Consider the following 26,190-nt stretch of genomic DNA (forward strand, 5'->3'; position numbering starts at 1 on the left):
CTCCATTTTGGACTGTTGTGGCCATGTGAATGGGGTGTTCGACGAAATGCTAAGTAGGGCAGCGAGTCGTGGAGAGCATCATCGATCTTGATGTTCTCGTCATTTTCTCATGCAACCCCGCCGCCCATGCAGCTCCAGCACGCCGATGCCGTCTCCTAGCTCGTCCCTGCCGTGTCCATCGCTGTCCCATGCCTCGCTGTGCTGCGCTAGCCGCAGTAGCACACTGCCCCTATGTCTTACCCTTGTCATGCTTGCGTGTTGTTCGACAAAATGCCCAGCAGCAGCATCTCGGTGTCTAGTGTCATCGCTTTTGGTGCCCTGCTCCATTCCTGCCCGTTGACGCTATCCTTCCTGTTGTTTTGCCACACAAAACAGCAGCCGCAACAGCTCCTCCGTGGCGCGTGCTCCACCTTGTTGCGTCGTGGTGCCCGTTGTGCTCCTTTGGCTTTGCTCTGCTCTCCGGTACACGTTGGCGCGTTCATCTCCATGCCATGTGTGCAGCGGTATCGACCGAGTTGTTTATGGTAAGCCGATTTGTTGTTTCGGGTAGTGTTCGATTAACGGATATAATATATTTTGGTAATCACAATGATTCTTTATGTGTTGCACAAATGCGTCGTGGTTATATTAAATCGTGGTTAAACGCCTTGTCATAAAATAGTGTGTTGGTTGTCGCAACTTTTAATGTGTAGGGTATGCTTAGTGTTCCAAGCAGTGGCCAATAAGTAGTCTACATTATTTTGTATTATATATATAAATTTGTTGGCGAAAGTATGCACAGAGTTTGCCATTGAACAAGTGTGCTGGAGTATGTTACATCAAGTGTTGCGCCAGGTGGATGGAAATGTTCCGAATAAATGTTGCAATATGGTTGTATTCGTGACAAGGAGGTGTAGGTTTTACTCGACTAGAAGTTTGGTTGATGTGGCTAGGCATTGCTTTGACTTGTGTGGTGAGGTGATGACATGCCAAAGTAGTCATCGCTTCCTCTATGTTTATAAGTCGAGCCGTGACGATACACATTATGTGTTCGTTAAATTATGCTTTGCATATAGTGTATGGCTGTGCTCACGATTTCGATTAGACACATCGGGTGGTCAAGTAGGTTCGTGATACAAGTTGTGTAATGGAGTTAGTTTGTTTTAGAATGATTATTGAAATGCTCAGTTCATATGATAAACATGTATGTGTTCACGATTTGGGAAGTAAGTGCATGGTGGTTGCGAGTTGGAGATTAGTGGTTTACGATTCGTATGATTTGGTTGAAGTGCGAATATACACGTAAATACGTATGTTTATAAAAAAATGTTGTAGTGTATGTTGTGTCTTGGATTGCGATAATAATGGGCTAGTCGACGTGTATGTTATTTAGCGAGCTATGTAGTTGCTCTAGTTAGCCGAATTGTTAGACGGCTTTGGTTAAGCTCGTGATCATGATGATTGGCTTGTTGTAGTCTAAATGTGCATGGTTATGGTCGCGGATGAAAGGTAGTAGTGTTTATGTGATGTCTAAGTTAAAATGCAAATTAGTGTGTGAAGGGCGCATCGATAAACGTATATGTACCGGGTAAGATTATTGCGGTAGATGCGTTGTTAATTGTGAATGGAAATTCTAGGCACGAAATAACTTGGTAAAAAGTTGGTAAGTCTACTTGTGGGTCCTAACTTGATTGTTTTAACTTTAACAAATGGTAAAGTGTTAGAATGGTTCAAGTCTCTAGAACGCGGCGATTCTTGAAGTAATTAGGAGCTGAATTTTTATTAGTTGCTGTTTTGAGCTGCACGCACTGTTTTCATCGTGCTGTATGTTTGATGGAGTAAATTATGTTTTCTGTAGAAAAGCCATATAGAAAAGTTGTAGATAACTTTATTATATTACTTGTGTTAAAATCTGACAGCCATAAGTCTGACCGTTTAGAAGTTACGCATTTTACAAATTCAGTAACTGAATCTGTCCAATTTCAGTACAGATTTCAGAGATTGAATTGTTTGCTTAAGTTAATGTTACAATCTGTTCATGGTCGTCATAAGAAAGTTGTAGATGTTTTTCTTATCTTTGTTGTGCTAAAAGTTCATAACCATAGGACTGATAGTTTAAGAGTTATGAATTTTACAAACTGGTTGCTATGTTCTGTCCACTGTCAGAACAGATTTTGAAAACTGAATTGTTTGACTTGGTTAAACATAAAATCTCTTCTTGGTGATTATAAAAGTTGTGTAGTACTTTTGCTAGGCTTTCCAAAAAGTCTTGGATCACTCTTTTTGGGGATTTTAAGGTTAAGTTATGGATATTTAAAATGTCAAGACTGAATCTGTCCAGTTCTAGATAGCAAAGCCTTCTTAGTGTATTTTACCCTTGACACATATTAAACCAGCCAGGGATGTTTATAAATAATTTGTAGAACATTTAATTATATTTCTATAAAGTCTAGGATCACTTTGTTTGGATGTCTGAATCTTTAGTTGTGAATTTTCGAAGTTGTAAGTCTGAATCTGTCCAAATCTGGACAGAGCTGTCGTGTTATCACTTTTTGACCTTGCTAAGTGTTGAATCATATTGAGATGATAATACCAAAGTTGTAGAGAACTTCTTAAGCTTTCCAGAAAATCCTAGTTTTCTATTTTTGGATTAATATTTGAAGAGTTATGATTAAAACAAGTAACTGATGTGTTGCTGTCCAAAAATCTGCAAGTGCTTATTTGATTGTTTAGTTCACCATTTTTGCTAAAAATGTTTGGTTAGCTCTTAATTAATGTAGACTTGCCATGGCTAAGTTTGAGATAACGTATGTGTCCTGTTTTATATGTTTCTTTCTCTAGTTGATTGTGATGTCGTATTTGTGTTGCGTAAGTATCTAAAATGGTGTTGTCTTTTTAATAGTGAACGCTAATAACGTACAACTAGCTAGCGCTTGCGTATAGTCGTTGCAGTGTCTTACTAATTAGTGTTTAGTTCGCTATCATGCATTGGAATATCTTGTGATATTTTTCATTGAGTTCATACATATGCATATTGCATCTTATTAGGACCGAGAGATGACGATCGAGCAAGTGATGTGGTGCCAACCACAAGAGGCAATTGGTGGACGGCCTAGAGAATAATGGACTTAACCAGTGGATGCTCGCCAAGCGAGTATCCCCTAGCAAACACTATCTAGTGTTGAATTCTAGGCAAGCCCCGGTTTTATGCATAACCGTTTATATATGCTATTTTACTACACTTAATGTTTGTAGGCTTATACCGTGCACTTAAGTATAGGAGTTGGTTGAAACCCTAGTTGCATGAACCCAGGATTCCTTTTGAGATGGATACTAGTATGCTAGGTCGAGTAGCTGCTATGCTAAATCAGGATCTCGGTAGAAGTCGAGTGATTTTTCTTGCACTCGCGCGAGGTCAGGAATTGGTTGTATCCATTTTGATAACAGAATGATGATGGTCTGTGGACACGGATCCATAGGGATGCGCTGTCTACGAGACGAAATTGGAATAAGGATTAACGTGCGGATACCTGTGTCAAGCGTTTGAACGTACTAAACACATGTCGGGAAATATGGTAACCGGTAAACCTAGTACCTGAGTGAAGCCGGGCACGGACTTTTCTCCTCACTTGTCCTGTGACGTGGTCTCCCATTCTAGATCTGATGGGTACAAGTGCGGTCACTGCACGGCGGCAGCCGAGATCAGTGGAGCATTGTACGCCAAGGCGGTGAGCCCTGGCCGCGAACGGGGGATCGATGGGGACGGTTGATATGTGTGGGGACAGAGTGCCCTGACATGTCGTGTGTTTAGGTTTACCTTGCAAGGTTAAAACTCGATTCAAATCGTCTGCTTCTCGCAGCTAATGAGACTGTTTGATCCATGGTACTGCATTGAGTAATAAGTGGAAATGAGGTTACTTTCAAAAGATGTTGATTGACTAAATTGCTTGATACCATGTATGGATAGTTAGGTGCTCATCTAGTCTAAATTATTATTCTAGAACTTGAAAAGCTAAAACTTGTTTTTAGACTCAGCTAGTGCTTTTGGCAAACCAAACCCCTCAGCCAAACAGCTTCATGGTCTAGAGGTAGAGGAGTAGACTCCTCACATCGGGTAAGTCTAGCTGAGTATTAGTATACTCAGCCTTGCTTGTGGCATAATTTTTGTAGGTACTTCCTTGATTTGGTTGATGGTGTGACTTGGCTTTCATCCCTGCCACTAGGATAGATGGTCGAGTGGGTTACTGCTTCCACAGGAGAGGACCAGGAGGAGTAGCGTGGCCAGGCTTCGCCATGTTACTCGGTTTTCTCCGTTAGTTATTTCCGCTGCATTAAAATTTATGGTTACTATTTCTAAAACTCCAATAATGTAATCACTATTGATACTTCTTAAATTTGTGGTATTATGCTTTATTGTATTTCTCTGTGCCTCACCTTCGAGTTAGCTAGTGGTATTCGATCCTGGATAAGTGGCTTTATCAGACTAGATCCGAGGGACTGACGGGTTATTCCGGTTTAAGTGTGTTGCTGCCTTTAAAGGTGCGACTTGGGCATTTAAGCTGGAATAATTCGGGCGGTTGCGCCACAGCTGGTATCGGAGCAAATACCATTATAGAGAAGTCAATAAGTCAGGAATACCAACTTTTTAAAAGTAAAACTTGCTTAGAAACCAATGTTGGATAGATCGTCGGGACGATAAGGATAGACCTAGGACGTGAAGCCTCAGGAATAGATGGGTAGCTAGGTGGCTATTTATATAGGCCAGTAAGGCTACTACTATTATTAATAAGGCTGCTGTAGAAGCACCCGGAAAAAGTAGTTAGGTCTAAGAAGACGACTAGAATGAGCATGCATCATGATTGTCGCATCATTGTCTCTTGTGCACCAACATACTTCTCTCGCCTTTATTCCAATAATAAGAAATTGTGAATAATGTGCTGTATTGCTATGAACTGAAAAAAATGTCTTATCCTGTGTGTCATGATAGTCTTGACTAGGTTGTGTTATGTACTTCTCTTGTCTTGCTACCTAGGAAATGTTTTAGTTGTTCGACCCTTTTTGCCCCCCAACCAGCAAATATATATATATATAATGTTGTTTGTTTCGCTCATGAAAAGACCCTCGTCCAAACAACCTTGAGTTTAGCAAGTGAAACCTCTTAAAAAATCCTGCTTGTGTTGGTATTTTCTAGCCCTTGAATCTTTTACACTTGAATTTACACCTACACAACTTGTAGATTCCCATAGCTTGACCCCTAAATCGACTAAAGCTTCCTTGTGCACTTGTTATGTCAAAAAAAATGTTGTTTGGTGTCTAGTTGCGCAAACCCTATTAAGGCCATGTTTCTTTCCATAGATCCTATCCCGAACCTTCATAACCTTTTTGGTGCTCATCCTAATCGATCTCATGCGACTACCTCTCTTTTCACCTGGATCTGGAAATCTTTTTCTTATGAATCATGTTGTGGCTTTATCATCCGAATCTCTAGATCCTTCATTGATTCTGCCCCATTATCTGGTTATCTGCTATAACCTGTTCTCAAGTACCGGATGTCGATCAATCTAATCTCTCATTTCTGATCGTTCTCATACCCCCTTCTCTGCGGATCATGACGTTGTTTTATCGATTTTATCTCTAAGCAGTGTATCCATTTGGTTCAATGGATTATGCTGTTGACTTTAGTTCTCTCATGTCTTAGCAAGTTGCCAATCTTGATCTCATTGTTGGTTCCCCTCATATCCACTCTCATATAAATCTCTGACCTGATAATCTCCGTGTCAATCATAAAATAATTCTCTGAGTTGAAGAAAATTCTCATGTGATGCTCTTTTGCCAACAATCTTTACTTCAACTTCAATCACATTTTCTGAGCCATATTCTCATGGGCTCCATCTATCTGTGCTATGTGGATTTCTCATTGTTTGTGTTTGGTAATGGTATTATGGCTAACGACTGATGGTGCCGCGACAAAACCGAGAGCCTCCTATGGTGCACACATCGTTGAGCTGCTTGGCACGCGCTAGTATCGCGGTTAATAGTCGTGATCCATTATGGAACTACACCGGTGTGCTGTGTTTTGTGAACATTCTCTCAGAGTGATCATGGCATTTTGTCTCAATATGTCATGGTATTCGGTCCAAATCTATCTGTCGTATCGTGTCACATACCATCTCATGGATTTGCATCTATCATCAGCCTAGGAGTTACATGCTTCTCCACCCTTGAAGATCTTTGTCCGAATCTCGGGACGAGATACTTTTAAGGGGGGAAGGCTGTGACACCCCAGGTGTCTATTTCGTGTTACGTCGGGAGATTTATCCTAATCTCGGATGCTCAGTGAAAATTTATATTTCTCGCTTGCGTATGTCTCTGACTATCCAGACTATTTATTCTCATTTCACCGGATTCAGAGTTATTCAGTCTCACAAAAGGCCGAATTTGGAACCTACTAAAACTTTTTATTCTTGGCACGAATGCAAACTCAGTAATCAATCACGAACTATAAATCTCGTCTAAAGCTCATTTAATCATACGCTCAACAGTTGCTAGTCGAACTGTGTCTGAATCCAATTTCTCGATGTTCGATCTATGTCCAAAAATTAATCCGAGTTCGTACTCTCAAGTGGAATCTCCAATGTGTTGTCCCCTAATAAAGTTTTATCCAACTCGGCTTAAAATCTCTATGTCCAATCTAAATTCGGAAATCAACATCGGAAATGATTTTTTTTAATCCAACTCGTTTTATTTCGATGTCGAATCCGAAGCCGACCGACCTCGATTCATTTTATTCCTACTTATGCGCGAGAATTTAATTTCTAAGCGACACCCAAATAAAATGTTTTGGTTCATTTTATTCTGTAGCCTTTCGTTCGTCCGGACGTCAGTTCGCTTCGTTCCCTGTGTCGGTCTCAGCCAACGAGTGAGCGCTGCGCAAATCGGCTAACAGATGACCACTCCTCTCCAACCATAAAATTATCACCGTCCTAATAGGCAAATCATACGGGAGCTCTTGTCTCAGAGAAATAAAATAAAGATTACTTAGCTCCTAAACAATCAGCCCTTTTTCTCTTTAAATAGTTCACCAGCATCTGTTTTCTTTTCTCCCACACGCCATGGCCTGCTCTAGCTAGCAGCCAATGCCTGGCCACCGGCTACGCTAGCCAATGGCTGCATGCCGCACCTGCTCGCCAGTAGCTGCAGCCGGCCAGTGGGTAATGCCACCCCTTTTCGACCAATGTCGTGTGCTGCTAACCCCTTTTATCTCCCTTCTGCTGACCTACGCACTGTGAGCCCAGGACACTAGCGTAGGCTCTTTCTTCCCCACCGTCTCTTCTTCTTCCCCCAAGCTCGTCCATGGCCACATCCCCGCCATCTCCCTCAGCACACGCTGAGCTCCCCTCCGATCTGTTCAGAGCAGGGAGTAGCAGCTCCCATTCCCCAGCAACACTTCCTCGTCGGTGCCCCCTGCTCAGAGCCTCCCATGGCGTAATCACCCATGGCCGAGGTTCCCCCTGCTTGGCCTCGCTTCCATGGGCGCTAGCAGCAGAAGCTCCCAAGCACAGATCCATTCTTCCCCAAGGCGCGGGCGCCATTTCTCCCATGGCCGAGCTCACCACCTGCCAGGACAAGCCGGACCCCTCTGCTCCTCCATGGTTGTGAGCTCGACGTCCCCTTCTTCCTCCTCTAATGGGCAGCTCGGCTCCCTCTACTCCATTCCCCCACTCGGCACCCAACTTTCTACATGAGCTTGCCAACGCTCTCCTCCCCCCACTCAGCACTCCTGTTCCCATTCCTCTATCATGGGCGCATGCAGTCGTAAGCTCCATGGTCAGATCCCCATCTCCCCCATCGAAGCTAGGTATTCGAACCTGCACCCTGTCAACTTCCCTAGGGCAAAGACTCGGCGCCCCCTTCTCTGTCCCTACTCCTCCCTCTATGGATATTCCCATGGCGCAGTTCCCCAGCCGGCTTACTGCCTCCGGCAAGCAGCAATTGTTCCCTACTCGCGAGCTCACCGTCGGGACTCCCAAGTCGCTGCATGCCCCTGCCCAAGCTCCAAATCCATGGCCGAAATCCTCACCGGAAGCGACGCTAGCCGCAAGCCTCACTGCTGTTGTCCATCGCCTTGAAGTTCCTCCGTCATCGTGCTACTTCTTTGCCGCTCCTCCATAGCACGCCCTCCCCGATAGCTCACCATTGATCTCCATTTTGGACTGTTGTGGCCATGTGAATGGGGTGTTCGATGAAATGCTAAGTAGGGCAGCGTGTCATGGAGAGCATCATCGATCTTGATGTGCTCGTCATTTTCTTGTGCAACCCCGCCGCGCATGCAGCTCCACCATGCCGATGTCGTCTCCCAGCTCGTCCCTGCCGTGTCCATCATTGTCCCATGCCTCGCTGTGCTGCGCTAGCCACAGCAGCACACTGCCCCTATGTCTTACCCTTGTCGTGCTTGCGTGTTGTTCAACAAAATGCCCAGCAGCAGCATCCCGGTGTCTAGTGTCATCGCTTTTGGTGCCCTGCTCCATTCCTGCCCGTTGACGCTATCCTTCCGATTTTTTTGCCACATAAAACAACAGCCGCAACAGCTCCTCCGTGGCGCGTGCTCCACCTTGTTGCGTCATGGTCCCCGTCGTGCTCCTTCGGCTTCGCTCTGCTCTCCGGTACATGTTGGCACGTTCATCTCCACGCCATGTGTGCAGCGGTATCGACCGAGTTGTTTATGGTAAGCCGATTTGTTGTTTCAGGTAGTGTTCAATTAACGGATATAATATATTTTGTAATCACAATGATTCTTTATGTGTTGCACAAATGCGTCGTGGTTATATTAAATCGTGGTTAAACGCCTTGTCATAAAATAGTGTGTTGGTTGTCGCAACTTTTAATGTGTAGGGTATGCTTAGTGTTCCAAGTAGCAGCCAATAAGTAGTCTACATTATTTTGTATTATATATATATATAAATTTGCTGGCGTAAGTATGCACAAAGAGTTTGCCATTGAACATGTGTGCTGGAGTATGTTACATCAAGTGTTGCGCCAGGTGGATGGAAGTGTTCCGAATACATGCCGCAATATGGTTGTATTCGTGACAAGAAGGTGTAGGTTTTACTCGACTAGAAGTTTGGTTGATGTGGCTAGGCATTGCTTTGGCTTGTGTGATGAGGTGATGACATGCCAAAGTAGTCATCGTTTCCTCTATATTTATAAGTCGAGTCGTGACGATACACATTATGCGTTCATTAAATTATGCTTTGCATATAGTGTATGGTTGTGCTCACGATTTTGATTAGACACATCGGGTGGTCAAGTAGGTTTTTGATACAAGTTGTGTAATGGAGTTGTTCATATGATAAACATGTATGTGTTCACGATTTGGGAAGTAAGTGCATGGTGGTTGCGAGTTGGAGATTAGTGGTTTACGGTTCGTATGATTTGGTCGAAGTGCGAATATACGCATAAATACGTATGTTTATAAAAAATGTTGTAGTGTATGTTGTGTCTCGGATTGCGATAATAATGGGCTAGCTGACGTGTATGTTATTTAGCGGGCTATGTCGTTGCTCTAGTTAGCCAAATTGTTAGACGGCTTTGGTTAAACTCATGATCATGATGATTGGCTTGTTGTAGTCTAAATGTGCATGGTTATGGTCACAGATGAAAGGTAGTAGTGTTCATGTGATGTCTAAGTTAAAATGCAAATTAGTGTGTGAAGGGCGCATCGATAAACATATATGTACCGGGTAAGATTATTGTGGTAGATGCGTTGTTAATTGTGAATGGAAATTCTAGGCACGAAATAACTTGGATAAAAAGTTAGTAAGTCTACTTGTGGGTCCAAATTTGATTGTTTTAACTCTAACAAATGGTAAAATGTTAGAATAGTTCAAGTCTCTAGAACGCGGCAATTCTTGAAGTAATTAGGAGCTGAAGTTTTATTAGTTGTTGTTTTGGGCTGTATGTATGTTTGATGGACTAAATTATATTTTCTGTAGAAAAGCCATATATAAAAGTTGTAGATAACTTTATTATCTTACTTGTGTTAAAATCTGACAGCCATAAGTCTGATCGTTTAGAAGTTACGTTTTTTTACAAATTCAGTAACTGAATCTATCCAATTTCAGTATAGATTTCAGAGATTGAATTGTTTGCTTAAGTTAATGTTACAATCTGTTCATGGTCATTATAAGAAAGTTGTATTTTTCTTATCTTCCTTCTGTTAAAATTTCATAACCATAGGGCTGATAGTTTAAGAGTTATGAATTTTACAAACTGGTTGCTGTGTTCTCTCCACTGTCAGAACAGATTTCAAAAACTGAATTGTTTGACTTGGTTAAACATAGAATCGCTTCTTGGTGATTATAAAAGTTATGTAGTACTTTTGCTAGTCTTTCCAAAAAATCTTGGATCACTCTTTTTGGGGATCTGAAGATTAAGTTATGGATGTTTAAAATGTGAAGACTGAATCTGTCCAGTTCTGGACAGCAAAGCCTTCATAGTGTATTTTACCCTTGACACATATTAAACCAGCCAGGGATGTTTATAAATAATTTGTAGAATATTTAATTATCTTTCTAGAAAGTCTAGGATCAATTTGTTTGGATGTCTGAATCTTTAGTTGTGAATTTTTGAAGTTGCAAGTCTGAATCTGTCCAAATCTGGACAAAGCTATCGTGTTAGCTCTTTTTGACCTTGCTAAGTGTTGAATCATGTTGAGATGATAATACCAAAGTTGTAGAGCACTTCTTAAGCTTTCCAGAAAATCCTAGTTTGCTATTTTTGGATTAATATTTGAAGAGTTATGATTAACACAAATAACTGATGTGTTGCTGTCCAAAAATCTGCAAGTGCTTATTTGATTATTTAGTTCACCCTTTTTGCTAAAAATGTTTGGTTAGCTCTTAATTAATGTAGACTTTCCATGGCTAAGTTTGAGATAACATATGTGTCCTGTTTATATGTTTCTTTCTCTAGTTGATTGTGATGTCGTATTTGTGTTGCGTAAGTATCTAAAATGTTGTCGTCTTTTTAAAGGTGTTAATAATGAACGCCGATAACGTACGACTAGCTAGCACTTGTGTATAGTCGTTGCAGTGTCTTACTAATTAGTGTTTAGTTCGCTATCATGTATTGGAATATCTTGTGATATTTTTCATTGTGTTCATACATATGCATATTGCATCTCATTAGGACCGAGAGATGACGATCGAGCAAGTGATGTGGTGCCAACCACAAGAGGCAATTGGTGGACGGCCTGAAGAATAATGGACTTAACCAGTGGATGCTCGCCAAGCGATTATCTCCCAGCAAACACTATCTAGTGTTGAATTCCAGGCAAGCCCCGGTTTTATGCATAACCATTTATATATGCTATTTTACTACACTTATTGTTTGTAGGTTTGTACCGTGCACTTAAGTGTAGGAGTTGGTTGAAAACCTAGTTGCATGAACTCAGGATTCCTTTTGAGATGGATACTAGTATGCTAGGTCGAGTAGTTGCTATGCTAAATCAGGATCTCGGTAAAAGTCGAGTCATTTTTCTAGCACTCACGCGAGGTCAAGAATTGGTTGTATCCATTTTGATAACAGAATGATGATGGTCTATGGACACGGATCCATGGGGATGCGCTCTCTACGAGACGAAAATGGAATAAGGATTAATGTGCGGATACATGTGTCAAGCGTTTGAACGTACTAAACACATGTCGGGAAATATGGTAACCGGTAAACCTAGTACCTGAGTGAAGCCGGGCACGGACTTTTCTCCTCACTTGTCCTGAGACGTGGTCTCCCATTCTAGATCTGGTGGGTACAAGTGCGGTCACTGCACGGCAGCAGCCGAGGTCAGTGGAGCATTGTACGCCAGGGCGGTGAGCCCTGGCCGCGAACGAGGGATCGATGGGGAAGGTTGATATGTGTGGGGACAGAGTGCCCTGACATGTCGTGTGTTTAGGTTTACCTTGCAAGGTTAAAACTCGATTCGAATCGTCTACTTCTCGCAGCTAATGAGATTGCTTGATCCATTGTACTGCATTGAGTAATAAGTGGAAATGAGGTTACTTTCAAACGATGTTGATTGACTAAATTGCTTGATACCTGAAAGTTCCCTTTGCTCGGGAACAGGATCTGGATGTCGCCTAGAGGGGGGTGAATAGGCGAATAAAAAATTATCACTTTAGTTCTTACTCTACTCAAAGACCAGATCGCAGTGGAATGAAAGATCCTTCGAGTAGGTTGCAGCGGAATAGAAGATCCTGTCTTAGAATGCCCTGCACTTCAAATATAACTTGTACCACAGATAAGTGTTGAAGTGCAGATATAAAAAGTGAGTAAGACAGAGAGTCAGCACACAATACAGAGCGAAGCACACAGACGCAGGAATTTATCCCGAGGTTCAGCCAAGCCTGAAATGCTTGCCTAGTCCTCGTTGGAGTTAGCCACACCTGGGCTTGGAGTCTATTTCAACTCCCTCCTCCGTTTGCTCAGATCTGTCAGTATGACAGATAGAGCCTTCCACTATGTTGAGTTGAGTTACAACAAAGCCGCGGCTGCTTACAATCTTCTTGACAGCACTCCGGCGGAGTAACAATGCGCTCAAGACTTTGCTCTAGCTCTTTGCAGCACCTCTCCACTCTCTAAAGGCTTATAACTTTGCCTTCACACAAACTAGAGAGATTTACACAAGAGGGAGAGAGAGAATCGATCCGAGTGATGTATACAATTGTTGGCTGCACTTGTGTTGTTGTTTGAGGCGCCTAGGGGTCCCTTTTATAGCCCCAAATGGCCTAGGAGCCGTTAGAGCTTCATTTGGAAGCTCCCAGCCTTCCCTGGTTGCGGGTGCACCGGACTGTCCGGTGGCGCACCGGACAGTGAACAGTAACGGATCTGATCGACAGTTTCCTTCTCTGGAACAGCTAGCCGTTGGTGCACCGGACAGGTTACTATTCACTGTCCTGTGCACCGGACAGGTCACTATTCACTGTCCTGTGCACCGGACACAGCTACTATTCACTGTCCTGTGCACCGGACGCTGCGACTATTCACTGTCCTGTGCACCGGACGCTGCGACTATTCGCTGTCCTATGCACCGGACACAGTTACTATTCACTGTCCTGTGCACCGGACAGCTACTATTCACTGTCCTGTGCACCAGCCAACATCACACTAAGTGCTTTTTCCTCCGTTCTTTCTCCGTTTGACTTCAACTTTTGGGAGGATTTTCCTGAGACTTAAACAAACACATTTAGAGTATAATCCAATTGATTTAGTCCTAGAAACTTACATCTTTTTTGTTCTTCTCCTAGCTTTTCTGTTTCTCCTCCAGCAGAGCTCAGAATGGTACTTTCTCTACAGAAAGAGTTAGAGAGCAAACCAAAGCACCAAACTTGTAGTAAGAGGTGTATGCAAAATGGTTGAACACTCAAACCTTACATACTTAACCTTTTTCATCGTTTTACCCAATTTGGCTTGTTTAAGGTCGATGTTGGACTCTAAACCATCAAGTCAACTTGACTTGATCTAGATTGACATATCTGAGCCCCAACCCCCGTTCACTTCTCGAGCTTGATCTTGAGCCTTATGACTTACACCACATAATTGTAGATGTTACCTCATTAGTTGTAAGTCATGTCCTTATGTAGTGATCCTTGATGCACCATAACTCTTCTTAACTCGATCAACCTTGACTTTGCAAGTCTTCTTCTTCACCCCTGGCTTTGGGTTCCTGGTCTCCTTGACCTTCTCCCGTGCACTCGGTACCTCGAACCTCTTCTTGCCTCCATCCTTGGCTTGATCGATTGTCTCTGAGTTACGTACACCGAGTCTCACTTAAGCAATGTCCATCTTACTTGTGATGTCCATTATCTATAGATAATCCAGTCTTTGGACCATCACACCTGTTCACTTGTGTTGAACCCTGTTAGCTTTGCATTAAGCACCTGTTCAACACTTAGCACACTTGTTAGTCCTTTAATTGGGTTGTCATCCAAACCACCAAAACCCACAAGAGAGCTTTCAATCTCCCCCTTTTTGGTGATTGATGGCAACACAATTAAAGCTTACACAACAATAAGATTTAAAGCACAAATTTTGAATTCTAAGTTTATAGAATGCTCCCCCTAAATATGTGCTTACATTAAAATCTTAACTTTGGCTTTAAATGCCAAAATGCACATACTTAGGCTAATTCGAAGCATTGCTACACCTTAGCACCTGTGGGATGCATTGTGTGAAGAATCAAACTGTGATGCATATAACACACAAATGCACAGAATCAGAGTTAAACACCAATTAAATAAATATACCATAGGAATATCAACCTACCACTATTCACCATTAAGATACCGATTTAAAGCGCCAGAACCACATGAATATCTATCACAGGATAAACACAGTAGATACCAATTGATTCATATCAATGGAAGCACTAATTTTGCATTATCACCATATAATACAACAAGAAGCATATGATAAGTATTATCAACAAACTAACACATTTTTCTTTAAGATCAAAGGAACTCAAGGAAACCCCTTTGAGTCCTTTAGCACACAAAAAATTAATCTTCACCCTTAAGATAAGCTTTCCTCTCAGGTCGAGGTAAGCTTTAATGCACAAATTCTCCCCCTTTGACATCAAACACCAAAACCATATTCAAGCAAGAACATAGGATGATGTCAAGGGACAGCAGGGTATTAAGCAGGGAAAATGCAACACACTAACATTACTCCCCCTTACACATTAAACATATGCAACACAAGCATTGGAGAAAAATTAAGGTACAAATACGCAAAAAGGTCAATACCTCCTTTTGTACCTTTACCATGTTATGGTGTACTTTCCATCTAAGTAGGCGGAGTTCCTTTTGTCATCAATTCAAGATTTCCATCTTGAAAGTTTTATCTCTAGGGAGCTCCTTTACACTTATGTCTGATCCTTTATCCTGACCTTTTCTTGTTGCTAAGATACAAAACTTAGAACAAGTTATAGTATTGTGGCACAAGATGAAGCTTCTATTCTAGTGATTACCAAAAGATACCAATTGAAGCACACTACCAAGGCTACCAATTGAAAAATCATCACTGTCATAGCTCCATGATATTTAAAGATAAGCATCTAGGATCACCAACTATTATAGAGCACGAGCAACCTTTAAATACGTAATTACTCACAACTTTAGATACCAATTACTCGACTTGTGGAGGTACCCAAGTCCTGATCGCTCCATTTCTGGCTTATCTTCCCTTTTCCACCTTGAGACAATATAGGATCACTCAAAAAACAGTTAGTCTCAAAAGACACAAGTTATGTGTGCTCCCCCTAAAGTTGTGCATGAAGTATTTGAATGACTTGAACCTTGCACATTCTAGCATCCTCAGAAGTAAAGGGAAACATACCTTGGTCTAGGCATAATATATCAATTACATCACAAAAAGATACCAATTGACTAGATGAGATAATACAACTTATGACTAGTGGAAACAATGCATGCCTCATGATATATAACATTTAAAAACACCAAGACACGCTTCACACATGATGATCATTGCAACACATATACCAATTGAAAAACGACAAGATCATACATATAAAGCACAATGTCTAAGCACACCATGATTAAGAAGTATTTTCTTAGGTACACCAAAGGAAACAACATTTTAAAGCATAAAGCACCTAAGCCAAGATACTACCAATTGAAAGGCAAGAACATAGCTATGATCACAATCAACGAAACTTCAAGATATTCAATGAAATTGCATAGTTCCATTCTCCATACCTTTGCCTTTTACCTGAATGCCATGAGATTCATTCTTTTAGGTAGTGTGTAGTGAGAGCACCTGTTGTCGCCAATTTAGGGCTCCTTTTGCTCATGCACCTCATAGCTCGAGAGGGTGCATTGGAGACACAACATGGATTTCTTGTTTTGGTATACACAGAGCACCAAGACAAAGTAATCATGTGAACATGGACTAAACAAAACTATCATGCTTGCACATAGGTTAATCATTAAAAAAACACATAGCATGACTTACAAAAAGATACATGTTTATCCACATACACTAAGAGAGTTAATCATGGTGGATATATCAAATGAAAAGCTACCCATTGAATGATTCAAGAGATATTCCCTATAAAGCACACAGTTACGATTAAGCAAGCATGATTATGATCTTGGAAATCATGGATCATTAATTGAAAGATATTCAACACAAGCAATCTCAAAAGCATAACTACTCCAAGGATAGGTATAGCACGACAATCCAACTTAAAAGCAATGCTGATTAGAAATAATGCACTTAAGATACACGGGTACCGTCCTTTGGAGAGCAAGTTGCAGATTCTCATCAAAGTCCTTCGCTTGATTCACCAATAATGATCAAGGACATCTACAACTTATTTAACTCGAGATGAACATGGGATTAGTATTGCACAATAATTCAACCTTGGGTCAATAAATAGACATTAAAATTGATAGCTTAAGCATAGAGTTTGAATTAACCATCTTAAGCTCTCCTAGGGTCTCCAGTCCATCTCGAGGCACCTGCATGGTCTAGTTGGCACGGTTTGGTACCCATCTCGAGATGGGTCCATAACGTTCATCTAAAAGGGCCTTTGGTACCCAAATAGCAGTTGTGCTAGTTCTAGGTGATCTCATTACTGATCTAGCACAAGTGTATGATTTGGGTCTCCTAAGCGAATAAGATTGAGATAAATTTACTTGTTTAGGAACCTTACCCTTCTTACATACCTTAGGTAGATGACCATGCTCACCACACATGTAGCAGAAGCGTCGCTCAACCTGACTTGACACTTGTTGTTTGTCTTTTTGCTTAGTGAGGGTCATCTTGGAGGGTGCACGTCTTTGATTCTTCATGAGCGGACATGAAGTGATCATATGGTCCTTATCGTTGCATCCAAAGCATCTCCTCATTCCTTCATCCTTGTCTTTGTGTGGACAAGACGCAATGAAGTGACCTAATTCCTTGCACTTGAAGCACCTCCTTTTTCCTCTTCCCTTTTTGCTCTTGGATGACATAGAGAGATGATCAGTGCAAACAACATGACTAATTGAATTTTTACCTTTTTCCTTGTTCATGTTGATTTCTTCATTTATTGCTTTAGGAACATCCTTCTTATGGAGTTCAACACTTGCTGCGGTTTCTCCCGTCTCAAGCTTCTTCACCACGCGTCCGTGGATATCTTGAGGAGGTTGAGCAATGCGTCTTCTCCTTAGTTGCTTTGCTTTCTTGTTCCTTTCTTTTGATCCTGCAGCTTGATGGTCATTCAAAAATTTGCTTTCTTTTGAGCAACAGGGGTTAGCACATGGTGATATATTATCTAAATGTGCACATGTGCAAGAACGAGGTTCACATAAATTTAAGTTTGAAATTACAACCTCATGAGCAACATTAAGCATGATATGGTCATCAACTAATTCATTATGAGAATAAGATAGCATATCATATTTTTCACTTAGAGCAAGTTTTTCTAAATTTATCATTTCTACTTGACTCTTAAGCATAGAATTCTCAGTTTTAAGTTGAGCAACATCAGATAATACATCATGATTATTTCTTTGCTCAAATAAAATAGATTCATACCGTTGGACCAAATTATCATGAGAGCACTTTAGCTCCTCATGTTCTTTGGTCATCTTCTCCAGGCTATCGTTGGTTTTGATGAGAGTCTCCTCTAGCCTGAGAAGCGTCTCGCCTTGTTCCTTGTTCCTACTCAACAACTTAACCAAGAGCACTTTGTCTTCTTTGTTGAGATTGGTGTAGAACCGGCGAATCTCCTCTTCTTCCACATCACCGGTCTCATTTTCCCTGTCATTATTATTAGTGGAAGCAATATAGGAAAATGTACCTTGTGGTGATGAAGACTCATCCTCGCTATCATCCTCATATTCCTCCTCATCATCGCTTTCGTCTCCACTATCATTGTTAGCAATAAGACATTTATAACTAGTGGAAGACAAACCTGTCGGTGAGGTGGATTCATCGTTTGGTTGCCATCGTTTTTCTTCTCCCTTTGAAAGGTTAGTACCACAAGCAACATAGGGAGTAGAAGTAGTACAATTGGCCACAAAATATTTTTCTTTAATCCTATTCCATAAATCATGAGCATCAACAAATAAATCATTATCACTACTCATGATGGCAAAATAAGCACCTCTAGAAAGAGATTCAACTAAGATGTTGCAAGCACGGTGATTGAGAGATAAACATCTTAGTTCATCATTAGAGGGATTTTTACTAATATCAGATGGAAAAATACTTCTACTAAAGATCTGTCTCAAATCAGAATCAACACTCATGAAAGCATTATAAATAGAGACAGACCAAGATTTGTAATTAGAGCCATCGCCTAAAAGAATTTCTACAGTTACCTCTTGTGACGACATCGTTATCTCCGGACGGCTAAGCCCACACTGGAGAGGCCTAGCTTTGATACCAATTGAAAGTTCCCTTTGCCCGGGAACAGGATCTGGATGTCGCCTAGAGGGGGGGTGAATAGGCGAATAAAAAATTATCACTTTAGTTCTTACTCTACTCAAAGACCAGATCGCAGTGGAATGAAAGATCCTTCGAGTAGGTTGCAGCGGAATAGAAGATCCTGTCTCAGAATGCCCTGCACTTCAAATATAACTTGTACCACAGATAAGTGTTGAAGTGCAGATATAAAAAGTGAGTAAGACAGAGAGTCAGCACACAATACAGAGCGAAGCACACAGACGCAGGAATTTATCCCGAGGTTCGGCCAAGCCTGAAATGCTTGCCTAGTCCTCGTTGGAGTTAGCCACACCTGGGCTTGGAGTCTATTTCAACTCCCTCCTCCGTTTGCTCAAATCTGTCAGTATGACCGATAGAGCCTTCCACTATGTTGAGTTGGGTTACAACAAAGCCGCGGCTGCTTACAATCTTCTTGACAGCACTCCGGTGGAGTAACAATGCGCTCAAGACTTTGCTCTAGCTCTTTGCAGCACCTCTCCACTCTCTAAAGGCTTATAACTTTGCCTTCACACAAACTAGAGAGATTTACACAAGAGGGAGAGAGAGAATCGATCCGAGTGATGTATACAATTGTTGGCTGCACTTGCGTTGTTGTTTGAGGCGCCTAGGGGTCCCTTTTATAGCCCCAAATGGCCTAGGAGCCGTTAGAGCTTCATTTGGAAGCTCCCAGCCTTCCCTGGTTGCGGGTGCACCGGACTGTCCGGTGGCGCACCGGACAGTGAACAGTAACGGATCTGATGGACAGTTTCCTTCTCTGGAACAGCTAGCCGTTGGTGCACCGGACAGGTTACTATTCACTATCCTGTGCACCGGACAGGTCACTATTCACTGTCCTGTGCACCGGACACAGCTACTATTCACTGTCCTGTGCACCGGACGCTGCGACTATTCACTGTCCTGTGCACCGGACGCTGCGACTATTCGCTGTCCTGTGCACCGGACACAGTTACTATTCACTGTCCTGTGCACCGGACAGAGTTACTATTCACTGTCCTGTGCACCGGACAGCTACTATTCACTGTCCTGTGCACCAGCCAACAACACATTAAGTGCTTTTTCCTCCGTTCTTTCTCCGTTTGACTTCAACTTTTGGGAGGATTTTCCTGAGACTTAAACAAACACATTTAGAGTATAATCCAATTGATTTAGTCCTAGAAACTTACATCTTTTTTGTTCTTCTCCTAGCTTTTCTGTTTCTCCTCCAGCAGAGCTCAGAATGGTACTTTCTCTACAGAAAGAGTTAGAGAGCAAACCAAAGCACCAAACTTGTAGTAAGAGGTGTATGCAAAATGGTTGAACACTCAAACCTTACAAACTGAACCTTTTTCATCGTTTTACCCAATTTGGCTTGTTTGATGTCGATGTTGGACTCTAAACCATCAAGTCAACTTGACTTGATCTAGATTGACATATCTGAGCCCCAACCCCCGTTCACTTCTCGAGCTTGATCTTGAGCCTTATGACTTACACCACATAATTGTAGATGTTACCTCATTGGTTGTAAGTCATGTCCTTATGTAGTGATCCTTGATGCACCATAACTCTTCTTAACTCGATCAACCTTGACTTTGCAAGTCTTCTTCTTCACCCCTGGCTTTGGGTTCCTGGTCTCCTTGACCTTCTCCCGTGCACTCAGTACCTCGAACCTCTTCTTGCCTCCATCCTTGGCTTGATCGATTGTCTCTGAGTTACGTACACTGAGTCTCACTTAAGCAATGTCCATCTTACTTGTGATGTCCATTATCTATAGATAATCCAGTCTTTGGACCATCACACCTGTTCACTTGTGTTGAACCCTGTTAGCTTTGCATTAAGCACCTGTTCAACACTTAGCACACTTGTTAGTCCTTTAATTGGGTTGTCATCCAAACCACCAAAACCCACAAGAGAGCTTTCAATACCATGTATGGATAGTTAGGTGCTCATCTAGTCTAAATTATTATTCTAGAACTTGAAAAGCTAAAACTTGTTTTTAGACTCAGTTAGTGCTTTTGGCAAACCAAACCCCTCAGCCAAACAGCTTCATCGTCTAGAGGTAGAGGAGTAGACTCCTCACACCGGGTAAGTCTAGCTGAGTATTAGTATACTCAGCCTTGCTTGTTGCATAATTTTTGTAGGTACTTCCTTGATTTGGTTGATGGTGTGACTTGGCCTTCATCCCTGCCACCGGGATAGATGGTCGAGTGGGTTACTGCTTCCGCAGGAGAGGACCAGGAGGAGTAGCATGGCCAGGCTTCGCCATGTTACTGGGTTTTCTCCGTTAGTTATTTTTGCTGTATTAAAATTTATGGTTACTGTTTCTAAAACTCCAATAATGTAATCACTACTAATACTTCTTAAATTTGTGGTATTATGCTTTATTGTATTTCTCTGTGCCTCACCTTCGAGTGAGCTAGTGGTATTCGATCCTGGATAAGTGGCTTTATCGGACTAGATCCAAGGGACTGACGGGTTATTCCAGTTTAAGTGTGTTGCTGCCTTTAATGGTGCGACTTGGGCATTTAAGCTGGAATAATTCGGGTGGTTCCGCCATATTTATTAGTATAATTTTTAAACATGATGCATGCATAACCCAATAATTACGGAATCAACCTTCGTTGATCCCCAACTTCCTATAGATTGCACTCCATTACCTGGTCTTACCACATAAGAACTTCCAGAAAGTGGCAAGGTAAGAATGAAAGAATATTTCTGGATAAGTATTTGAAATTTTTTTGAAATGCTTCACAATATCTGAAGAGATGGGCTTCGCTCCGATACCAGCTGTGACGGAACCTCCCAAGTTATTAGGCCCACCTACAGTTGTCCTTGTCCTACAGACCTTGGACAACCCTGTAGATGTACATAATTACTCGACAAGTTCGGTATCCGGATCCTCATTTCCTTGCCCAAGAGCGCTTCACCCGTCCCGCAGATATTACAACACATCGGAGGAACGAATAAGCGGAAGCAATTACAATAACTTAGTTTACATTTATTCAAATATAGAGAAAGAGTATTATAGTTATTACAGAACCAGGGTGTATGAGTGCATAAGTAGTATTATTACAAACTTAGGAGGCAAAAATCCTCCAGCATAAAAGTATACTGTTTTTCAAAAGGGAGGCCAACATCCTCCCGCAACCACTTCACTGTCGAGACTCCTCCTTGGGCACCACCTTAGAACAAAAACAACAAAAGTCTGCTGTTTTCTCACCTACAACAACATGGGTTTGAAAACCCTGAGTACGGAGTGTACTTTCGCAAGTCTTACCCGTCAAAATAAAAGACTCTCAAGGAATATGCTGGCTTGAGGGAGTCAAGGTAAGGCTGATCAAAAATCAAGACTCTGTTTGCAAAAATGCCTACTAATAGTGGATCATTAAAAATCCAGTTTTATTAGCAAGTTAAGTCATTACCTGAATCTAGAGTTTCTTCTACCCTAGTTCAAGCACTTGGCCTACACTAGCCATCTTTTATCAATCCTTTTAGTTCACTGGAATGCTACGTGTAGGGCAGTGACCAAGTCTTCATGTCCAAGAAGTAACGACGATCCGAATCGATTAATACCTAGCTGGGGATCTCCAATCACATGACATATGTAGGACTTAACCCTTGCATATGTCAACTCACCACCGGGTTTCTTAAGACTAGACCGGGTTCACGCCAACCGAGAGCACAGATACACCACCGTCCAACCTCTTGCCATGGAGGGTACACGCTACTCTCGCCATCTCTCCATTCCCATTACGTGTTAGCCTTTCTGTTATTCGTCTGCCCGAGGAAAAGCTTACCCATGATGAGGCATGTGACTAGTTAAAAGGTCTTCAATCATCAAGCCTACATCGAGACGGTCCTTATTCGACTCAGACGGAGACACTATACCGAGACTCTCTTCTCGTGCGAGTCACCCGCCCGGTCCCAGCTTTATCATTTAAACCCAAAGCTTGGTACCTGGTAGAGGTACATCTTGTCCGATGTTGAACCCATCACGGCCATGATGGATCCACCATCAAGTTTTATTTTTGAAAACATCACATTCCACATGAAGCATCACCTTTTTGCTTAAAATAAAACATTTGTTTTTCTAAAGAAGGACTAAGCATTAGAAAATCTTTTAATAAAACAGGTAATCAAGGAATGGTAAACAGTTTCAAGGAAGGAAATGCATCAATTGGTTTACCACACAACTCCTATCACCTAATGCATCATATCAAGTGATAAAAGTTTAAAACAGCAAGGAGGTGGCAAATGCACCAGGGCTTGCCTTGTTTTTGTAGGGGAGTCGGGCTCTGTTCCACAAATATCAAAGTAAAAACAGTTCCCGGCAGGTGGATTCTCAGGTGGTGGTGTAGCTTCTTCTTCTTCAACCACTACTTCTTCCTCATTCTCTATACATAACCATATATAACCATGAATGCTTATGTGATGCTTATGGAAATGCAATGATAATAAGGGTATATCAAGTTATGATCTTGAATACAATTTTCCTTCACGGTGCACTAGGGAAACTAGGGTCTTCTAGGTTAATATCTCATTTTTCTAAGGCAATTATTAACTAGAAGACTAGGGTTTTAGGTTTCGAGAATGAAACAATGTCCAAAGCATATCAAACTTTACCCATGGGTTCTAAGTACCATATTGGACTTACCTAAAAAGTTTTGTGATTTTTGGAGTTACCAAGTATTTTCTAAAATTCCAAAGGTATAGGCTTAACCCCTTTTAAATACTGAATAATTCCTAGTTTGGGCTAAAAATCTTGGAACTATTTTTTTTAAATACTAAAGAAATTTAGGAGTCCAACAAAATTGGTCTCATATTTTTAGCATTTTCTATAATTTTCTACAAATTCTCTAATCTGTCAGCAAAAAGAAAAGGAGAAACAATAAACAGTGTTGGGCTCAATTTAGCCCAAGTTGGCCCACGGCAGGCGAAACGTGCCCGCGCGTGCCCGCTTTGCCAGGTTTGCACAGAGGACCCTATCGATTTGAAAACCCCATAAGGAGTCCTTAGCATTATTTCTCTTTGTCACTGACATTCGCAGTTAGGCCCTTCCCTTTCTATTCCTTCGCAGGGTGAGGTCCTCGACCATGGACGGCGGAGCAGTGGCTCCGGCGAGCCTGTACTGGCCGGAAAACACAACAACCGGCGCTCAGGTATGGCCGACACCTAATTCAACCCCTAACGACTATTACCCCTGAAACAATTGCAAAGTTCTAGATCCTAATCTCTCTGTCCACGGTGAGAGTGCGAACTATGGATGAACCGAGGCATTCCCGGTGATCCTACGCGTTCTAGCTCAATTGGCTGGGTCGAGAAGCATCAAGGGCACACAAGGGTACTGAAACGAGGGAACAGAGGGCGTGAACGGGCCTTAAGACGGCGGTCCACGACGTGATAGCTTACGACGGCGCGAAGAAGCGAATTGGGGGAAGAGAGAAATTGGGAGGCTCTGGTGGATAATCCGAGGCAATGACTGGTGCGTTGGATGCGTAATTACCTAGCGGAGTTCACTGGGGCGGCAATTTATAGGTTCCATCGGTGGTGGCAGTTAATTTTGAGAAGACGCGCGGCGGGCGGAGAGAGGGGTAGTCACTAGCGTAAGTGATTCGTGGCTTTCACCGTGGCTTGACCACCAGTGATGACCGGACATGCTAAGGCAAGTCACTGCGACATGGTAGAGCACCTAGGCACGTGGCACCCGAGCGATAGGCGGCCAACTCTGGCGAGGTTATCTGGACCGACCGTGAGGCAAGTGGGTACGACGGTCAGGGCAAAACAGTGTCCTAAGCCCATCCCCAGCGCCCAATTTTTCACTGGGGATCGTTATCCGCATTCAATCGGGCGTGAATCGCGACGCCGGCGCGAATCCGGGCGCGAGATCACCGGCGGCGAGGGGGCTAGACCTGTGATCTTATTCAGTCACTGTACCATGGCAAGCACCATCAGAGTGTCTGATAGAGTGATTTCAGGAGCCAGGATCTTTGATTTTTATGTAGCAACTACTTAATCTATTTGTATCAAAGTTGTAGCTCTATATAACACCTACAATTCGACTATAGTGATCTTGCTCATTTGCTTAATCCCTCGAGCTTGAATCGAGTCCAAAGTTCATCAGAACTCACTGTCAGTCAGTATTCAGTCTCAGGGTGGTCTGATAGCCAGACTTTAAACCTATTTATCTCCCATTTTTGTACAACACCAAGGCTTAATCACTTAAGCAAAGCTATACTCCTATCTTAACTTTACAAGTTTGCCATATTGACTTAGGGCAAAATCCCAATGGATTTAGAGATATAAAGCTCTAAAGTTGATCCCATTCAACTGAATTTCAGACTTAGCCACATAATGCTCATGTGACACTTTTGCAATTAAGTCCAAATTCTACTATTCTACTTGCAAATTCTCCAACATGAAGGATAGTTGGTTTGAGGTGCTCTTTTACTTTGATATTTGCACTTTGGTCCAAAAGTGCACAAAATTTACAATTACCCCCTTAGGGTTTTAATTAGGGTTTCTACGGTTTGTTTTTAGGGTTTTGGGCACATTAGGGATTTGGTGCCACCAAAGTCCATCAAATGTGATACCTTAGGAATATTTCTCATGACTTTTGGGGTTTTTAGCTTATTTGGGCTTCACTTACATCCATAAGCCCTAACTCAGGGTTTAGTACCCTACCCTAAGGTTAACCACTCATCAAGTCCTAACATCACAACTTGATTGAAAATTTTACCTAGTGAATACATTCTAGGTGTAACAACCATATAAAATGTCAATGCACATGATGTTATGCTCAAGTTTTGGTGCTAGTAACACCAGGGGTGTTACAGGGACGATGTGTGGGCCGGGGGCCGCGGGGGGTATGTGTTATGGGTGTCGTGCCTAAATGTGCTTTAACCCTAATCGTGTCGTGCCCATACTGGCCCAGCATGCCCACTCGTCGGCCCAAGCACAACACTAGGGATCGGGGCGTGCCAGCATGGGCCCAGAACCGATCATGCCGTGCCGTGCCCCGTGCTTGCCCGGTTAACTAGGCTTTGTTGGCCATCTATAGAGCTACGATAGCTGGCATTTTTTTACTCACATTTGCAGTTTTGTCAATTCAGATTTACGCTTAGAAAGAAAGAAAAGAAAAGACGTTATGAGGTAGAGGTCCAATTGTTCAGTACTCCAGTCAGTGTTTAATGCCGCACCGTTCTTGCGCATGTGCCCGCACGGAACTGGTTCATAGTAATTAGCTACGATGGCGGACTACGTGTATGGCCCCGGGCGGACCCACCTGTTCATGCCGGGCCCCGTGAACATCCCGGACCCCGTGATCCGCGCCATGAACGGGCAGAACGAGGACTACCGCTCGCCGGCGGTGCCGGCGCTGACCAAGGTCCTGCTGGAGGATGTGAAGAAGATCTTCAAGACCACGACGGGCACGCCCTTCATGATCCCGACGACGGGGATGGGCGCGTGGGAGAGCGCGCTGACTAACACGCTGTCCCGGGCGACAGGGTCGTGTCCTTCCTCATCGGGCAGTTCAGCCTGCTGTGAATCGACCAGCAGCGGTGCCTGGGCTTCGACGTGGACGCGGTGGAGAGCGAGTGGGGCCAGGGCGCCGACCTGGCCACGCTGGAGCGTAGGCTCCGCGACGACGCGCCGCGGCACGCCATCAAGGCCGTGGCCATCGTGTTGGAACTCTCAAGGCTCACACACGCAAGAAACGAAACACACTGA

General features: G+C 42.7%; 2 pseudogenes; both read left to right on the top strand.

Moving 5' to 3' along the window:
• Positions 1-7,332: 7,332 nt before the first annotated feature.
• Positions 7,333-8,151, top strand: LOC103641882 (uncharacterized; annotated as a pseudogene).
• A 17,557-nt stretch (positions 8,152-25,708) lies between these two features.
• On the top strand, positions 25,709-26,190 carry LOC109941734 (serine--glyoxylate aminotransferase-like; annotated as a pseudogene).

Source organism: Zea mays, chromosome 1 (assembly GCF_902167145.1).
Source record: "Zea mays cultivar B73 chromosome 1, Zm-B73-REFERENCE-NAM-5.0, whole genome shotgun sequence".
NCBI classification, from domain to species: domain Eukaryota; kingdom Viridiplantae; phylum Streptophyta; class Magnoliopsida; order Poales; family Poaceae; genus Zea; species Zea mays.